This window comes from Mustela erminea, chromosome 10 (genome assembly GCF_009829155.1).
Source record: "Mustela erminea isolate mMusErm1 chromosome 10, mMusErm1.Pri, whole genome shotgun sequence".
In the NCBI taxonomy this organism is placed as follows: Eukaryota; Metazoa; Chordata; class Mammalia; order Carnivora; family Mustelidae; genus Mustela; species Mustela erminea.
The window spans coordinates 57,196,435-57,203,371 of record NC_045623.1 but is presented as its reverse complement, the minus strand read 5'-3'; the positions used below and the strand labels follow the sequence as shown (position 1 = coordinate 57,203,371).

At 36.2% G+C, this 6,937-nt stretch overlaps 1 pseudogene; it reads right to left on the bottom strand.

Annotated features, from left to right (window-relative positions):
- Positions 1–3,697: 3,697 nt before the first annotated feature.
- LOC116567173 lies at positions 3,698–4,253 on the bottom strand (annotated as a pseudogene).
- Between the last annotated feature and the right edge of the window lie 2,684 nt (positions 4,254–6,937).

The window sequence follows — 6,937 nt, the reverse complement described above, 5'->3', positions numbered from 1 at the left end:
CAGGTTTCCCCTCACAGATTTTTTTATTTTCACTGCTGTGTAGAATCCCTTTGTGTGGCTACACCGTATTTTATTTTTCTATACTTCTGCAGATTGGCATTTGAATCGTCTTGTTATATATGTTCTAGTATAGGTTTTTATTTCTGAATATATATATATACACTGCTGGTTTATAGACTGTGCACACATTCAGCTTGAGTAGATATTGCAAAAACGGCTGTATTGATTTCCACTCCCACCCTCAGTGTATGTGAGTTCTGTTGCTTTACCACCTCACCTGATATTTTCCTAGTTTTTCATTTTATTCATTCAGATGGGAACAGGGTATCTCATGGTGGTTTTAACTTGCTTTCTCTTGAAGACCAATAAAGACAAACATTTAAAAAAAATTTGTTGGCCATTTCTCCACCTTTCTTTGTGAGGCGACCAAGTTTTTGCTCTTTTTTGTAAATGGATTATCTCTCCTTTTCTTATTACTTTGTAGGAGTTCATTGCGTACACTTGATAGGAAGTCTTTGTCACATGTAGGTATTGAGACTATCTTCCTTCTATCTGGGTTGCTTTCTTACTGTCTGAAGATATTTTGATGAACAGGAGTTATTAATTTTAACATAGTCCAATGTATAATGTTGGGTATGGATTCAAGTAAAAAAATTTTCTCATGGATATAACCAACACTATTCATGGAATTAATTACCTTTCCTCTATAGTGTTGTATTTGTTAGAAACTAGATTCCACATAGGTATGGGTCTGTTTCTGGATTTTATCCTGTTCTACTGGTCATTTATCTATCTTTGCACCAATATCATACTGTTATAATTATTTACTACAGTGGGTTTTTTTTTTTAAGATTTTATTTATTTATTTGAGGGAGAATGAGTGAGAGAGAGCATGAGAGAGGAGAAGGTCAGAGGGAGAAGCAGACTCCCCAAGGAGCCGGGAGCCTGATGCGGGACTCGATCCTGGAAGTCCGGGATCATGACCTGAGCCAAAGGCAGTTGCTCAACCAACTGAGCCACCCAGGCGCCCTTACTACAGTGTTCTAATACATAATGTATCTAGTAATGGAATTATTCTTAAAGAGCTTCTTAGGGGGTGCTTGGGTGGCTCATTCAGGGAAATGTCTGCCTTCTGCTCAGGTCTCAGGTTCTCTGTTCAGCAGGGAGCCTGCTTCTCTCTGCCTGCCACTTCCCCTGTTTGTGCATGCTCTCGCTCTGTCATATAAATAAATAAAATCTTTAAAAAAAAAACAAAACACAAAGAATTCCTAGAAGTTCTGAATTCTTGGGGTGCCTGGGTGATTTAGTCAGTTAAGTCAGTTAAGTGTTCGGCGTCAGCTCAGGTCATGATCCTGGAGTCCCTGGATCAAGCTCCACATCAGGCTCCCTGCTTAGCAGAGAGTCTGTTTCTCCTTCTGCCCTTTACCCTGCTCATACTTTCTCACCCTGGCCATGCTCTCTGGCTCTTGCTCTCTCAAATAAATAAATGAAATCTTAAGAACAAAAAAAAATTCTGAATTCTTTGTATTTTCCTATGAAATTTAAATCACTGGGTGCCTGGGTGGCTCAGTCAATTAAGCATCTGCCTTTGGCTCAGGTCATAATCCCAGAATCCTGGGACTGAGCCCTGTGTCAGGCTCTCAGATCAGCGGGGAGTCTCCTTCTCCCTCTGCCCCTCAACCTGCTCATGTTCTCTCACTTTCTGTCTCTAAAATACATAAAGAAAATATTTAAAAAAAAAACAGAAATGTAAATCGTCTTCATAATTTTATGTCAACTACATCTCAATAAAGTTGAAATTAAAACAAAAAATAAGTAAAATCAGTTCATAATTCCTGACCAAAAAAGATGGCTGAAATTTTGATAGAAACTGTTTTGAATTTATATATAAACTTTTGGGGAAATTTATATCTTTAAAAAGTTTAGTTTTGTAAATCATAACCATGGTGTATCATTTTATTTAGTTATTAATTTACTTTGAGTAATGTTTTCTAGCTTTCAGTATAGGGCTCTTGCACAAATTTTTCTATATATATGCTTACATATGTTGTGATTTTATTCTACTGTAAGGGTATTGCTTTTTTAACTTTCATTTTTTCCTTTTTTGGTATATGAAAATATAATTTGTTCTACATAGACTTTGAGAAGAATAATTTTTTTGAAGAACTTTAGTGTGCTAGGTACTCAATATGATAATTTCACTTACATTGTTGCTTTGATTTTCACCACAATCTTGCAGCTGTATTCCATCTTCATTTCTTAGAAAACACTGAGGTTCAGAATAAGGAAGAAATTTTCCCAAAGTCACACAAGAAGTATTTGAATTGGTTTTGAAGAAAAGATCGATTTTCGTATTTGAAGACATGTCATGAAAAAGGCCATTCAAGCATAGAAACTGTCATTAACAAAGCAAAAAAAGGCAGGAAAGTAAAGGAAAGGACAGGGAAGAAGGAAAGGGAAAGAGGAAAAGGAAGGAAAGGTGAGGTGTTCCTTCTCATTAGCATCTGTGGGTTCTGGTACATTGAAAAATAAAGTCAGAAAGGTAAACTGAAGACCAAACTGTAGGGTTTCCTAAGTAAATATGAAAGGTTTTTCACTTCCACTCTTTAGACTCTAGCCTGGTGGGATCTGACAAATCTGGAAGAAAAAATTGGCAATGGGATTGAGACTCATCAAGTCTACAATTTTGTCTCTCAAGCTATGTGAAACCATCAAAATGTCTATTTTTCTGAACTTAGCAGTTACTTCTCATTGGGCAAAGTCTGGTTTGTCACCCTCTTGCTTGCCAAAAACTTGGCAAAAACTCCTAAACAGAAAATATCTGCAGACCTTCAGCTCAGATCTCATGGTTTTCTGTCTTTGGAATCTTAATCCACCTAGTCTTCATGGTTTCTACAGTTTTCTGAACCTTGACATAGATGGCTATTGTAGTTTAGCTGGTTTTCCTAGTTGTCCTTGACAGGAAACTTGACCTATCCTGTATTTCTCCATTCTACCCACGGGCACAAGTCAAACTTTACTCTTTGTGTTTCTATTAAGAGGTTTTTGATTTTGTTTTTGTTTTTTTTGTTGTTTGTTTGTTTGTTGTTGTTGTTGTCGTTGTCACTGTTGTTTTTAAAAATTACTCATATAATTTATGTTCAATAAATATAAAGATCTTAAGTATTCAGTTAGGTAAGTTGTTTTGTTATTATGTTTGCTTCCAACTGTGTTCATCTCTTTTTATACTTTTGGTAATCTCTTCCAGAGTTAACTACTTCCAATTGTCAGTGAGGAAATGTGTAAGGAATCTACTTCAAATGTTGGCACGGCTATGAGCATGGCCTTTCCTTTCACCTGAACTCAGAATTAAGATTTTTGGCTCTTCTTTTTTAGGTTCCAGTCCCAGTTCCACAGTTTTCACTGTGGAAGTTATACACAGTCTTCCGCTTTCTCACAATAGTCTACAACCAAGGTTGCTTCTCCAGGACTACAAGCAAGGTTGCTTCTCCAGGATGGATTTAAATATCTGTTAAATGAAGAACATCCTCTCAAATGAGTTGAAATGCATTTTATTTTTAGACAGCCTATATGACCTGATTTTTTCTTCTTAAAAACAGTTGCTCTACTCCAAATAAATCAAGGTCAAAATAAATAAAGAGTTCAAGATGACTTGAGTCCCATTTGTTTTAGTTCAGGTATTGTATGGATGAAGAGCAGTGGCCAGTTATGACAACCAGTGATACATCCAAAATCATAGCCAAATTTGTGAACATTTTTCCATTTCTAAACCACCCTTAAAGAAAATCATATATGGGGTCTCACCATCCTCATGGTAGTCCAGCAGAGCAACCATCCCATCTGGATTCATGTTTTCACCAATAAAGAACTCATAGTTTTTGAAATTAGCAAAGATATGCTTGATTTTTTTCTGCAGCCTCTGTTATAAAAGGTTTTCTTCTTTCTGGCCTCAGTGCTTCAAGTTTACCTTTGATTGATTTCATGTCATCTTTGACGTACTTCTTGTAGGCTTCTTCTATGACGGCAGTTTCCTGTAAGTGATGGTTCATGACAATATCAACACCAGTGATGACTATGTTTTCAGTCCCTTCACCCTTGGGGCCTTTGGTGGAGGCATTTCCACCAATAAGTGAGTCATCAATGTTACCCTCTGTCTTACTGCCATCTTCCCCAACTCTGTGCATAACCCATGGGCCATCCCATATCTTGGAGAACATCTCATCACTGTTAATGGTGTTCAGGTAGATGATCATGATGGTAGCTGGAGAGAGACAATGGAGGCCCTAGGTTAGCAGGACTCATGAGCTCTGAATGAGCACCCTGCTGCCAGAGTGGCACTTGGGTGAGGGGGAAGCAGGTGGAAAGAGAGTAAGTTTTAATAAATGTATACATCGCATAACCAGCAACCCCAATCATGATATGGAGTATTTCCATTATATCAGAACATGCTTCATGACCCTTTAGATGTAAACCTACAGAAGGAAACATTGTTCTGATTTCTACCATTATAACTTAGTTTTGCTTTTTCTGATTTTCAGATAAATAGAATTAAACAATATGTTCAATACTGTGTCTGGCCTCTTTTACTCAGCATAATGTTTTTGAGACTCATCCATATTGTTGCATTTATGAGTTCATTTTTATTTCTGAGTAGAGTTCAATATCAGGAATATACCATATTGTGTATCCAATCTCCTACTGATGGACATTTGTTTATGTTGGTTTGTGATCACTATAGCTAAAGTTGCTATGAACATTCATGTACAAGTTTTCTTGCGGACACACAGTCTCATTTCCCTTGGATATATACTTAAGAACAGAATTACTGTGTTGTATAGTGAGTGTATGTTTAACTTAATGAGAAATATATAGAAATATATAGAATATATGGAAGTTTCCTAGGGTGGCCACAACAAAGTATCACAGAATGGGTGGCTTAAAACAACTGAATTCTATTGTCTCACAGTTCTGGAGGCTAGAAGTCTAAAATCATGATATTAGGAAGGCTATGATCCCTCTAAAGGCTTTAGGAGAGGATCCTTTTTTCTTTTACAGCTACTGATAACCCCAGATGTTCCTTGGCTTCTATCACTCTAATCTCTGCCTCCATCTTTATATGACTTTCTCTTTGTACCTCTGTCTTCAATTGCCATCTTCTTATAAGAACATTAGTTGTGGGGTGCCTGGGTGGTTCAGTGGGTTAGTCCTCTGCCTTCAGCTCAGGTTGTAATCTCAGGGTCCTGGGATCTAACCCCACATCGGGCTCTCTGTTCAGTGGGGAGCCTGCTTCCTCCTCTCTCTCTTCCTGCCTCTCTGCCTACTTGTGATCTCTGTCAAATAAATAAAATCTTTTTTTTTTTTAAAAAGGACATTAGTTGTATTGGACTAGGAGTCCATATTATGATTCACCACATTACCTAATTGCATCTGCAATGATCCTATTTCTAAAAAAGGCCACATTCTGAGGTACTGAGTGTTGAACTTGACTGTTCTTTTTTTCTACAATATCTAATCTTTTCAAATCTACCCAGTACATTTTTCTTTTTTGATATTGTATGTTTTCTTTTTTGATATTGTATGTTTCAGCTCTGGAATCTCAAGTTGATTATTTTAGAGTTCCCGTTTCTCTTTTGGGATTCCATGTTTACCCATTTTGCTCATCTCTTATGTGTAGTCCTTTAACATATTTATAATAGGTGTTTTAAAAGTCTGTCTCAATGCTAACATAAGGGTCATCTGTGGGCTTGCTTTTCTTGACTATATTTTCTCTTTGACTTATTCTCCAAATGTTTAGTAATATTTTATAATGGATATTGTGGATCTATGTTATAGAGATAATGTATTTTTATATCTTCCCCCTAAAGAATGTTGAGTTTGTACTAACAGACAGCTAAGCTATTGGCACATCAGTCTTATTTTTTCCAGTTTTATTGGGAAATAATTGATATACTATATAAGTTTAAGATGTATACCATGATAGTTTGGCTTACATAAGTTGTGAAATGATTATCACAATAGGTTCAGCTAACTTCCATCATCTCATATAGATACAATATTCAAAAAAGAAAGAAGAAAAGAAAATACTTCTCCTTGTGGTGAGAACTTTTAGGATTTATCCTCTTGACTACTTTCCTATACATCACATAGCAATGTTACCTGTTGTCATCATGTTATACATTAAATCCCTAGTACTTATTTACATTATAACTAGAAATTTATACCTTTTGACCATCCAATTTTCTTCCACTTGTTTTCTTCACCCACCCCCTGTTTCTGATAACCACAAGCCTGTATTCTATTAATGCTAAATGGAATCTTGTTTTAGGTCTTGTTATAGTGGATTTATTTCCATTCTGCATTTGACTCTAGATTGGAGCCTTTAGTCCTAAGCTTATTCATAAAGTGTGGCATTCCTGAGGTCTTAGTGAAAAGTCTAAGATGTTTCTCAAACTCTTCTTACTTGGCAGAATTTGAATTTCAAATTCTTTCTCCCAGGTTCTTGCAGCTACTGAAGCCTTTGCCTCCTAGCTGCTGCTCTTTGCTAGGCTTCTTGGATTCTCACTGTGCATTTACAGTTTTGGAGTCAACTAAAAGATTTGAAAGGAATTTCAGTGAAGAACTTGAAGGGTAGTACACAACTATTAATATAAGAGGTATGTTCTTCGTCACTCAGGATAGGCTAAGTTGATCTGCAAGAACAACTAAAAAAAATCTTGGTTTTCAGTAGCTTTAAAAGGAGTGAGAGTTGTAGCTTGCCTCAGACTAATAACACTCCAGCTGATAACAATTATGGACTGTAGACTCTGGGCTTTATTTCAATGTTTATTCGAAAAACATACAGCTATCACACCAATCCTTTGATTTTAATCATATTATTACTTAAGTCCAGTTAATTAAAATAAAATTTGTCAATTTAAAGAAAAACATGAAAAAAATA